The following is a 13742-nucleotide window of genomic DNA, read 5'->3' on the forward strand; positions in this document are numbered from 1 at the left end:
AGACTCCTGCCTCCCGTTTTTCCCACAGCCGTGGTGACCTCTTAAACCTCTTTGCTTTTAGCATTCATACCAAAGACCCATTTTTATCAGGCACACCCATTAGAAGTGTAGGAGCACCTCTGAAAATATGGCAGACCACACAACAGCATTACTTAAAGACAGTACAAACACTAAGCAAACAGGGAGAGTATGAAAGACATAAACATCTTTCAATGCTCTTCACAGACGAGTGGATGAGAACTGTAAAGCCGTTACAGATGAACTGACATTGACCAGTCCACTTTACCAGAGTGTGGGAACCAAACAGCAGAGCCGAGACCAGTTAAACCGCTGTCACGTGTCAAAGCCACAATGGCCTCCCAGGGTACTGTTATGATTGCCTTTCTGTAATTTGCTGAAGGCTTTTAGTCAGCCCCTGAGAAAGTGTTGTTGCTTGAGTTGAAACGTGACTTGTGTATGGGAGTGTATGTTAATTTTTAGCTTTTTGCTGTTGCTGAAACATTTTAGATTTAATTTCGTTTCAGATTTTATTCAAGCCCTTGAAATGACAGACAAAAGCTTAGCTCTTCATTTAGACAATGTGACCTGCTCCATCAGTTTGAGTCACCTTGACCCATGAAACAGAGTTTGAGTTGTATACAAGTCTCGGCCAAAATTATATGATTATATTTCGGCAACATTTTGGAGTAGAAACATAATTATAAAAAGATGATATTTTGTGCACAAAATGGATACAACTAAGAGAGACCTCTAGGTCAAAATTAAAATGATGGAATGTCACACATTGTTTTAAGCCAGATCAAGGATAAATCTATGTCAATCTAAAAAAAACAAAAAACAAAAAAAACATCAGAAAATAAGAGGAAACCTGTCATACAAGTATTAGAAAGAGGTCGTCCTTAATTCTTAAATCTTTAAACATCTGTCTGGATCAAAATGACTGAAAATGATTTATGTCCATTCAGCAATCAAAAGATACTTACTAACTAACTAACTAAATATATACACAATACAGTCTTTGAGATTTGCAATTTCGAAATTGCTAATCTAAAAATGCTAATTTATAAATGGTTCTATTCTATTCTATTCTATTCTATTCTTAAGATGTACTAAGATCCTGAATAAATGATAAAGTAAGGAAATTAAAATATCCATTTGGTTGTGCAATCTAACAGATAGAGGGTACGATTACATTACAACGATGTACTAAAAACTGAAAAGTTTCGCATTTTTCTTGCGTACAGACGACAACTTTGTCAAAACGATACCCGTTCACACTGATCCGCCTATAGACTGAAAACACATTATACACATACGCATGACGCCACCGTTTAAACAAATTCACATTTGCAAGAATTTCGGACTTGGTGTGCAAGGACCTTAAACAGGGCCTAAGACAGCACTCAAATACATGACACAGAGTTTGCTAATTATGGGGTTCTACACTCTAAGAAAAGATGGTTCTTTAAAGGTTCTTTACACGTGGTAACAGTTATATTTAGTACCATATAATCCTGAAGAAGCCTTTATATGCTGAAATGGTTCTTTGTGTTAGAGTTTAGGGTTCTTTATTCCCGCCTTTTTGTTTTTCAAAACTGTAACTGTCAAAGCCTCCTCATTACTGATGTTCTGGAGCTCAGCTGTACAACTATACACAGACTGTCAACATACTCTCAACAGGTAAATTATTTATTTCTTAAAATGTCTATAAATTATAACTTATTAACTGCCATGTCAATAAAAAATAAAAGTACCTATTTGACCCTTCGCAGGGAGCTTGATTGACAGGCGATCTAACCAATCATAATCCGCCATCCGCCATTTTGTCCGACAAAGCAGTCGATTAACATCAGAGCCCGTCTACGGAGAGCCTTGGCACTTCCTATTAGCCCCATTGTATCGATCTTGGTTGCAGTTCCATTAGAATTCCACTGGAGGTGATCGCGGGCGAGTGCAGACTGAATGGGAGTCTATGGGGCTAGGCGGCTAAATGTGTCTCTTTCACCCGATTGCCGTTGAGAAATCTCAGATTTTATTGTAGGTTTTGCAAGTTCAACATGGGTTATAGGTCGAAAGTTGAATGAACGAGTACTTATTTCTTTTCGATTTCTTACAGGTTGAGTTGTTGTTGCCCATAACACGCTAGCATTCTGCTAATGACGTCAGCATTCTGACGTCATTGACATTTTAAAATACTTTTTAAACCAAATAAGTGACTCTAAAAAATCTAACACCCAGCAATGTGTAATTTCTTTGCATCTCCTTTCGAATACAACATTCAAATTACTAGACAAAAAATTATATCCTGAGAAAAGTGGATTTTGAGGGTTTTTCGCCATAGACCTCCATTCATTCTGCACTCGCCTGCGAGCACCCCCGCATGGACAGAGACGTGTTACTGCAGCCAGTCCAGAAACCGGAAGTAAGCAGAGAGTGCCAATTCTCTTCCTATTAGACATTCTCTGTTAACATCCAGAATTTGAACTTGAAAAACGGAAGCTTGTTGGACATAGCGACAGTAACTAAGGGGGGCGGGTCTTTGCGAACGGTCAAATTGACACAACATGCTGTTTTTTTTTGTTTTTTTTATGTAAAACCCAAATAGAGGCAACAAGATATAAGACCAGTCAGATAGAGGGCTAAAAAAAAAATCAATATTAATAAATAATGAATCAATAATAAATAAATGTAATGTGGTCCTTCTTTACGTTCATGAATATGCAGTTCATCTCAAGGAAGATCAAAGCTAAAGTCACCATCATTATCTCTTCTGAGGCTGGTATTTCAAAGCCTCATTGAAGCTCCATTGATCCCACCATATTACTCGTATAGCCTAGTGTGGTCCCTTGAGGTTCAAAGTCAACTTTTCAAATTTTTTTGTCAACATCTGAGAACCCAGAGATGTCTTATACTTCACATGAGCACTAATGGATTCTTGGTGGAGGACAAACAAAAAGAAAACACTACAGATTAAAAGTGTTTGTGGTGTTAGCCTGCTATCCGGCTGCTACTCATTTCCAATTAATTCTTTGCTAGGGTGGTACGTGTTGTAGCATTAAAAATGCACCACAGTGTAAAATTATCCACATCTATGGGGAGATAAACACCAAATCAGTGAATGTTTGCTATCCTTTTCAACATTTAAAACCAGCAGCAGGGGCATACATACCATTAAATTTAGCTTAAAAACAAAACAAAAATAAGCAATGTGAAGTTGTGGAAGTTTAAATAGGTGTTGACTGTCAACCTCAGGCGGCTTCTCTGAACATGAAGCATTCAAACTCCCAGAACATTCTCCCAGTTTATCAAAACTGTTCAAACAAAGCACTGAGTCTCAAGGGAAACAAACTGGGCTACAGAACTTGAAAATCTAATTAGGACTCACAGCAGCACACTTATTCTTATTCACTATATGTCTAGACTAAAACATGCCTGATATTTCCAAGCAAACTGTGGGTTCACTGTTCAACATTCCTCCAGGAATGACCCATGATGCTCCTACATCTAGCCTCAGATAGCCCTTTTCTCTAGACATTTGATTTTTGTGGAACAGAGAGGTCCTGGGATGAGACAAACATGTCATCTTGTCACATGGATGATGTTCTCCGGAGCAGCTGGATGTTCCTGTAGGTCAGTAGTTTAAATCTCACACAGAGAGAGCGAATGATCTCAGCTCCCACTGCGGGTGAATGGTGCTATTGTTTCAGCTGAGGTGAAACCCAATCTCAGTGCACTACAAAATATGCCGTTCCCTTCCTTCCTTTCTTCCACCTCCACTTGGTCTTCCTCCTCTATCCCTTTATTTCTTCTTGTACTCCAAGGCCCTGTTTACATCAGATATCAAGATACGTTTGGTCAATCGGATCACAAGTAGACGAGGGAGACACATTCCTGTTTACACCTGGTGTTTTAATCCGTCTCTTTTGTCCACTTTCAAACACTTCTGTCCTGATTTCTTCGTGTGGAGGATCTATGGGTGGGAAATATAAGTGCTTTTTCAGATGTTTCAATCTAATGGACAAAATAAGCTCATGCAATTTACATATGAATGCACCGAAGATGATGGGAAAACACACAGAGAGCTGCAGCTTTCGTTTCTGATAGCCGCAAGAGTGTTCGAAATCAGGAGTGAGTGAGTATTAGAAATCAGGAATGGTTAGAGAATACTGTGCTTGCTACGTTTTTTTGTCTTCAAACCAATCTATTGGTAGAGGTGGAGGTGTGTTCTTTTATGTCAAGGACAATATAAGTTGTAAGCAAATTCAATGGTCCGGTGCTAATGACCTAGAATGTATCGGTCTTAAATGAACTCTCTCAGCCCAAATGTCATTTATTGTGATTGTAATATATAGACCACCATCTGCAAAAAAAGTGTTCTATGATAAGTTGAATATCCTACTTAAAGAGTGTGATACTAACAATGAGATAATTTTATTAGGAGATTTTAATATAAACTGGAGTGATAAAGCAAAAAGGAAAGAGCTAAAACGTGTAATGAGTAATTTTGATTTTCAACAGGTTGTTGAAGGGCCGACTAGGATTACTAATTCTTCAGAAACACTCATTGATTTGGTCTTTACTAATAGGCCAGAAAGAATAAAGAAATCCTATAATCTGGTTACCGGTTTATCTGACCACAATATGATATTGATCTTGAGAAAACTTACAAAACAGATTTAATATAACAGCAAACGTTAATCTAGAACATTATAAAGTTCCTAATGGACAATTAACTAATCTTGAAAATACAATTAAAGAAATAAATTGGAATGAGCATTTTGCAAATACAAATGTGGATGATAACTGTAATAGATTGATGTGTGAACTTCAAACAACTATACAAAGTTTTATGAGGAAAGTGAAATATAAACCAGGCAAAAGAAAGTCTCTGGTTAAATGAAAACATAAGGTCACTCATGAAACAAAGGGATCAAGCTCTTAAGATGGCTCTCAGGAATAAAGTGGAACATGAGAAGTGTCTATTTACCACACTGAGAAATAAGGTTGTAAAGGAGCTCAACATTTTTTATTAATGCTATACGTGAAACAAAAGGGAACAGTAAAGAAATCTGGCACAATTTGAATAAATTAACCGGGAAATATAATACCATTAAAAAAATCGAATTAAATATAGATGGAAATGTGACCTATGATCCAAGTAGAGTGGCCATAGCATTTAATAATTACTTCATTGATTCTATAAAAACTTTGACTCACAATTCCCCGGGATTGAAATATGCTATCGCTCCTCTGAATACTAATGCTCCCATTTTAACTTTTAGAGAAGTGACTAATACCAAAGTGTGTAAGATTATTTCCTCTTTAAATTGTTCAAGGGCAAAGGATGTTTACGGAATGGACACAATATTTATTAAAACTCATAAGGAGGCACTCATTCCTCCTATTACAAAAATTATTAATCAGTCTATCATTGATGGAGTTTTTCCAAGTGCTTGGAAAACTGCTACAATCACACCAGTGTATAAATCAGGTGATCATATGACTATGAGTAATTATAGACCCATCAGTATTCTTCCATCAGTATCAAAAATTGCTGAAAAATGGATCTCTGAACAGATAATATTTCACTTAAATGCTACGTCTTTTACATTACATCCAATGCAATTTGGCTTTAGAAAACATCATTCCACTGAAACAGCTAATTGTTTTCTTTTGGAAAATATAAAGGCTAAACTTGACCAAGGAGGTGTAGTTGGGGCGGTCTTCCTTGATTTGAAGAAAGCTTTTGAAACAGTAAATCATGAGATTTTAATAACCAAGTTATCAAAGTTTATTTTTTCATCTAGTGTCATCAAATGGATACAATCATACCTTTTAGATAGAAAACAATGTGTTCGCATAGGTCATAAAACTTCCCAAGTAACTGATAATGACTTGGGGGTACCCCAAGGTTCAACTTTGGGTCCTTTGTTGTTCTGTCTGTATATTAATGATCTACCTGAAGTTTGTCCTTCTGCAGTAACTTGTCAGATGTACGCTGATGATACAGTCATATATGTACATGCAAAAAACAAGAGGCAAGCTGCCAAGGAACTATCAGCTACTATGGTCGATATTTCTAATTGGCTAACAAACTCTTGTCTACATCTTAATACCAGTAAATCTGTATGCATGTTCTTTTCGAAATCGGCAAATAAAGATCCTGACCCAGAAGTTACTGTAGCAGGAAGAACATTGTCAGTTGTACAAGAGTTTAAATATTTAGGTATAATACTAGACACACGATTGACATTTAAATCACAAGTTAAAAAAGTTGTAAACAGAATTAAATTTAACTTGGTCAATTTTAGGCACATTATTAGTAATTTAACTACAGAGGCCTCAAAGTTGTACATCGATGCCATGATATTGTCACATATGAACTACTGTATGACCAGCTGGACGCAGACAGGAAGGACTGCATTACAGTCAGTAGAAACAGTTTATAAACGGGCTTTGAAAACAATGGATAATAAGTCAAATTCTTTTCATCATTGTAATATTTTAAAGAAACATGTTTTTTTAAACTGGGAAAATATGGTCAAACTTGCTGATATCTTGCTTGTGACAGACAGACATACAGAAAGATAGACAGATGACAGACAGATAACCAACAGACAGATAGGTAGATAGATAGATAGATAGATAGATAGATGACAGACAGACAGACAGAAAGATAGATAGATAGATGACAGACAGACAGACAGATCGATAGATAGATAGATAGATAGATGACAGACAGACAGACAGACAGAAAGATAGATAGATGACAGATAGATAGATGACAGATAGATAGATGACAGATAGATAGATGAAAGACAGATAGATAGAGATTGATAGATAAATAGATAGATGACAGACAGACAGACAGAAAGATGGATAGATGACAGACAGACAGAAAGATAGATAGATGACAGACAGACAGACAGACAGACAGACAGAAAGATAGATAGATGACAGACAGATAACCAACAGACAGACAGACAGATAGATAGATAGATAGATAGATAGATAGATAGATAGATGACAGACAGACAGACAGAAAGATAGATAGATGACAGATAGATAGATGAATGACAGATAGATAGATAGATAGATAGATAGATAGATAGATAGATAGATAGATAGATAGATAGATAGATAGATAGATAGATAGATAGATAGATAGATAGATAGATAGATAGATAGATAGATAGATAGATAGATAGATAGATAGATAGATAGATAGATAGATAGATAGATAGATAGATAGATAGATAGATAGATAGATAGATGAATGACAGATAGATAGATAGATAGATAGATAGATAGATAGATAGATAGATAGATAGATAGATAGATAGATAGATAGATAGATAGATAGATAGATAGATAGATAGATAGATAGATGAATGACAGATAGATAGATAGATAGATAGATAGATAGATAGATAGATAGATAGATAGATGACAGATAGATAGATGAATGACAGATAGATAGATAGATAGATAGATAGATAGATAGATAGATAGATAGATAGATAGATAGATAGATAATCCGTGTATTCGCACTTCACCCATGCATACATTTAATTAATTTTCTTTTTCAATGTTTCACTGATGAATGTTGCAATATGGAAGAAAAGATATGTCGCTACATCCGTAGCATCGCAATTATAAAGTTACACCTTTGTATTTCCAGCACTTTAAGGTTGTAATATGCAGCCTTTTGTGTAGGTAAAATACAATCATGTATCTTTTAAGAGTACCAGCCCAGAGCCAAGCTATTTCCACATTTCCACATTTCTTCAAACTGTGTATTTACTGTAAGGTATTCATGTAGTGAGCAAGTCATCAAGATAAAGTCATAAAAGGCAACACATTTTTCAGTGCAGCTTGCAGGTTAAATATACATTGATCCATTAGTATTCAAGATGCAATGCAACCAACATGAAATATTGTGTTTGCAATACACATACATCACAATCAGTTTCCTTAAAATGAAGTGTTGATGTCAGATATTCATTACATTGTGTAATACGTGATAAAGGCGTCGACACAGACAATGGAAACCTGTGTGTTGTATCCTTTCTTGTCAACAACTGTGTCCTCACAATTTGTCGCACTGCCAGGCAAACATGCGCACCGTCCAAAAACATCAGATGATTCAGATAAAACAAAACCTCTTCTCCAGTGGTCTCAGATGTCATGAACAAAAGATCATGAACAAATGAGAGTGAGAGAGAGAGAGAGGTGCCTGAAAAGACCCAGGTTACACACAGACGATTGGTGACACACCATTACCATGATTAAAAGCTGAAAGATAAGTAGTAGAACGTTATTCAAACTACGACGTGAGGTTAAAGCTGTATTGCAATGAGTTTGATGTATGAACAATGAGTTTCCACTCAATAGAGATATTTTATTCTTGGTCTTGCTTCCATTGTATGTAAACAAAAACAACATGCATATGCTTTTCTCTCAACAGACAAAAATACACTTAGGGTTCACCATTTTCCAATCACAAATGTTTCCATAATTTATGCATACAATAATCTTTCAACTTAATTATCAAAGATGCAAATAATTTTTAAGGTGCATTCAAAATACATAAAAAACTAAGGGTTTTCTGATGTTGTGCTTGGAAAATTTACCAATGGTGTACTATTCACTCTTGAGGGGCCAGTGCAAAGTATACATGGTCTAGTATAAAACAAACAAAAATGACAAAAACATATTTAATTTAAAAAGGAAACATATTGGGAAAAGACAGACAAACACGCTGCGAGATTAAAACTGTAACAGAGATTAAGGTGAGAAAATCTCCCTAGATAATAGAATCAGTGAAGTAAATGAACCATTTCTGAAGAAATCAATACTGTTGTTAGATGGGCATGTCACACCAAGAAGAGCGATAATTATATTACAGTAACTATTTCAGTGTCCACCCCAGCGGAACATAGTGTTCAGCTTATTCTAAGCGCGCACTGAAGTTATGCCTTAAATACTTGAGCAGGATGGATTCTGATTGGCTGTCAATGTTTTTTTGTTCATCAGCTGAAAAAAAAAAATTGTCTGAAAGTGATTCAATATTGCTTCTCTGTGCCGTCATCATTATAGTTGTGGTGTGGACTCTGCTATTCTTTTATATTTATAACTATATCTTTATCGTTATCATTATATTTATCGTCTTTGGTGTGAACAGGCCTTAAAGGGATAGGTCACCCAAAAATGAAAATTCTGTCATCATTTACTCACCCTCAAGTTGTTCCAAACCTGTATACATTTCTTTCTTCTGCTGAACACAAAAGAAGATATTTTGAAGAATATGGGTAACCAAACAGACGATGGGCCCTATTGACCTCCATATCGGGAAAAAAATAGGCTACTATGGAAGTCAATGGGGCACATCAACTGTTGGTTACCCAATATTGTTCAAAATATCTTCTGTGTTCAGCAGAGGAAAGAAAGTCATACAGGTTTGGAACAACTTGAGGGTAAATAAATGATGACAGAATAACAATCCCTTTAAAAGCTTTGTGAAATTTCCTGGAAATATGGTTTAGACATGGTCAGTCTGTTCTTGTGAAAAAAAAAAGTTTACTTAGCTAGCTATATATTTGCTTTAGTGTGCTAGTAGGAAACATACATGCATACATAGGGTTCCATTTGGATTCCATAAATGTTTCATTTTTCCATACTAGACCATTACTCATTGAAAAAGTAGCCAGTTAAAGGCTAGAAAAATTACACTATTTTGAAAACAGCCGAGCGTCTTTGATACAGATTTGCTTTGTAATGCTTTCTTCAAAACAACAAAATACACAATATCAAGGTAAATTACCTGCATGCTTTAAGAACAGAATTGTTCAGACTTGCTCACAAAAACTCCAGTGTGAAATCCAGCATGACTGATACCTGAGGCTATTTCAGTAATCAATCTCACAAGTTTTAGCATTCAGTCGAGGCAACAACACAACAGGAGAAATGCTTCCAACATTGAGTAACCCTTGAACCCGTGATCTGTGAACTTCACGATCTTCACTTCTCAGGTAATATCTGCCTGAATCCTACACTCAAAAAAACAATTCTTTGGCTGAACTTAATTCAAATGTGGGCAGTGGTTACACACATTGGAAATGGGGTCTTTCAACTAAATGGTAATTTCTACACTGTAAACCTGAATACGTTGGCAAAACTCAAATAATTTGAGGTAATCAGTTACATCAAATTATTTAAGTTAAGAAATGTAATGATTAAGTAAGCAGAACTTGCAGATTTTTAGTTTGTACTCATACATTTTAACTGCTCTTAAAGGTTGTATCAGCGATTTCAGGCCCAAACATAAATTATCACACCGACAGGGGCGGGTGTTGTGAGGTTTTGCGCTCGTGCACGGCTGCCTATGACGGCTGCACGCGAAAACCTCACAACACCCGCCCCTGTCGGTGATTGGTTGGAACACTATTTATTTTGGTTTTAAGTGGCGGTGAGCGCAGTTTTTTTGTGTGCAGATCTCAGAGCCTAGGCTGCCTAGAGAGATGCGTTTTTTTGACGGCATGCTTATGGGGCGGGCAGCTAGCGGATCGTTAGGAAAGATTAGATGAATGTGATCATTTATGTTTGGGCCTGAAATCGCTGATACAACCTTTAACTTGAAATATTTTAGTAAGCTAATTCATAGACAATTTAAGGTTATCATGTAATCTCAACAAAATATTTTTTTAGTAGTGGAAGCTTGGCTAGTTTTAACCAGCTAATTCAATGAATGCTACCTTGCTAATTGGCGCACACAATGCTTTGGCAGCATTAGCATAGCATAGCATAGCACGGGCTGAATGAGTACAGCAATATAAAACATTTAACATACATTGTTCTCAAACCAAGCTCATGCTCCACTCGTCACCATGACGGTAACCCCCCCAAAATATAACAGAAACACTTCTAAACTATAGCATAACAAAACATTAAACACAACTAAATCTCCCACTTAATACTAATCTGGCACAAAAAAAACATATAGCATTAATTAATTTTAACTTAATTTTAGCATTTACTCTCCCTTTTGAGTGTCATGGCAAAGCATGCTGGGAAATAGAAATCCCAGCCCAGTTTCAGTTAAATTTAAATGTCTAAATTAAAAGAAACACGTTCATAAAACTCAAAACAATGAAACAATTCAACTTTAAATGTGTCAGTTTTGTGAACTCAAAAGAAAAAGAAAGAAAGTTCTACATACTCATAAAAGTTAATTTGATGGAACTAATTTGTGTAATTTGAGTTGGCTATACTCAAACCAATGAATTATTTCGAGCATTAGGGTTTAATACCTAGTGTAGTGGAAACATTCCAGAATAAAGTAAATCCAACAAAATTGCATGTTTAACTCGACTAAATCTCTTCCAGGACATGAGGAGGTCGAGACGCCTTGCCTCACTCTCCGCAGCCCCAGTGTGCATCCAAGACACTGGTCTCCCATGAAGAGGAATGATCTGCATTAACTGACCACTTGGAATCCTTCTTGGACCACAGTTTGAAGACCACTGATGTAGTGCAAAAACAGAGTAAGCAAACTTCTACTTTTTCAATGCGAAATTAAACAAACAAATGCATTACCTCATCTAACCTAGGCACACTGAGCAAGCAGCAAAGAATCAGTTTTTTGAGAGTACAATGCTGAACCGCAGCCAAAAACTCAAGGCTACATGGGAGGTCTGCTACACACGGAGAGACACAGAGAAACACGCACTCCGATCACCCTCTAGTTACAAATTGAGTTTCTCGGTCTTTCTTCCTCACTGCAGGAAGTGTTTAGAGACATTCAAGCCTTAAATGAATGCACTGTGCAGGAAAATGTGCTTGTTAGTTTGTTTGGTTGCCAGCGGGACATTGCGAAGAGAGTGAGCCAGTAGCCAGTGCTGTATTCTCAGTTCTTTTTAAGGGTTTTGTACCACGAAGGCTTAAAAACCACGGACTTCTCAATCTTATAAGGTGAAAATGACTCGGAAAGAAAGAAAGGAAGACAGAAAGAACCTCGACGCTCTTATATAGTGTGGAGTTAAACTTGTTAATAACATTTATTCGACATTTTTACAATGAAACCAGACAACAAAACAGAAAAACTGGGCAGTAAAGAGATGATGATGTGATGTAAGCCTTGCTCCAATAATTGTAAAGAATTTGAAAATTTCATGTTTGCTGGGCGTTGACATATTTATAAACCGAGGAGCAAGTTGCCAGATCTCCAGTGAACATTTTGATTGTAGTGACTTGAAACCACGCTATATTTCAGATATGCAAGTACGTGAACGAGTCCAAGAAGAAAAATAAATAAAACAGTGCAAGAAATCTCACAGATTTCAGCATTCGGTCGAGGCAACAGCACAGCAGGCGAGATGCTTGCAGCACTGAGTAACAAGATGGTCAGGAGGATTAATGAGATTCTAATGAGGACACGCATATTCACGTCGCCGGTCTGTGAGGAGTCTGGGTGGGGATCTTGAGGGTCTGAGCTATGACTCATCCGCTGGTCTCTGTTAACGGACACTCACAATGTCATTGGTCCCACAGGAACCAACCTGTAACATAACCGGAGATAAGCTGAGGTACTATTCATTAGATCAAATTGTGTGCACACTGACTAGAGGGGGGCAATTCACAACACAGAGGAAGACGGTGAGGAAAGCAAACAAGACACTTTAGCCAGATGAGAAAAATTAATATTCAGTCATGTAATATAGCAGGCGATGCTACATGTATGTACACAGTCATCTGTGTATTATAGTCAAATGTTTGGCACAGCTACTTACTTTACTGTTACCATTTTCCACATTGTAGACTAACAGTCATCAAAGTACACGTGTGGGAACTGTGTGCTGAACAAAAATGCAAAACAATTCTAAATGATATTTGATCTTCTTCAGATTAATCCTCTGTTTACATTCTAGATCCGCATACTCAGGACTTCTCTCACGTTTCCTGCTTTTCCATCACAATCTGCTCCAGACCATCCATTTAAAACAAAATAGCATTTTAATCATGATGTTTATCATATGACTTTTGTTTGTTTGTTTGTCAATCATTATGAATGTAAACATTTTAAATGTAATCATATATCCGACCCATCCCCGTCCATTTCCTGTCCTCTCTCCATCACTGTATAAATAAAGCCAGAACATAAACAAAAGATTAAAGGGGGAACTTATTTGCATATAAAAAACAACTGGAAAATTTGGTTCAGATGTGTGCTAAAAAAATGGCTATATATTCTAACATTAACTTATTTGGTTGAATAATACTCATTTAAATGCTGTATGTAGGTATATTAAAGTTTGTTTTCAAGTAAGAAATTAACCTTTTTTTGTCATCCTATTCTAAATGTTCTACAGACAGACAGACAGACAGACAGATAGATAGATAGACAGATAGACAGATAGACAGATAGACAGACAGACAGACAGACAGACAGACAGACAGATAGACAGATAGATAGATAGATAGATAGATAGATAGATAGATAGATAGACAGATAGACAGACAGACAGACAGACAGACAGACAGACAGACAGACAGACAGACAGACAGACAGACAGACAAAGTGGACTTTGTTGTGCACTTGGTGCTATATCAAATACATAAATCAGTCTGTGGTCCATATGTATTGCTGCTTATGTTTGTGTTATGACCAACTGTTCTTTATTAAAGCTAACTAAAAACATGAGTCATATAATGCTGTCCAGCTATTGAGCAGCTTAAACAGGGTT

At 36.5% G+C, this 13742-nt stretch overlaps 1 long non-coding RNA gene across 2 annotated transcripts in view; it reads left to right on the forward strand.

Moving 5' to 3' along the window:
- The window catches only part of LOC307156463, a 35516-nt gene extending 22345 nt beyond the window's left edge, over positions 1-13171 (forward strand). Inside the window, exons 2-4 of one of the 2 annotated variants that reach the window (XR_013820717.1) lie at positions 11386-11543; positions 12550-12654; positions 12927-13171. This is a non-coding gene — a long non-coding RNA (uncharacterized lncRNA). The remainder of the gene's footprint in view (positions 1-11385; positions 11544-12549; positions 12655-12926) is intronic. The other variant, XR_013820718.1, reaches the window with a different exon arrangement.
- The last annotated feature ends 571 nt before the right edge of the window (positions 13172-13742 follow it).

Source organism: Squalius cephalus, assembly GCF_949319135.1.
Source record: "Squalius cephalus genome assembly, chromosome: 3".
Classification (NCBI taxonomy): Eukaryota; Metazoa; Chordata; class Actinopteri; order Cypriniformes; family Leuciscidae; genus Squalius; species Squalius cephalus.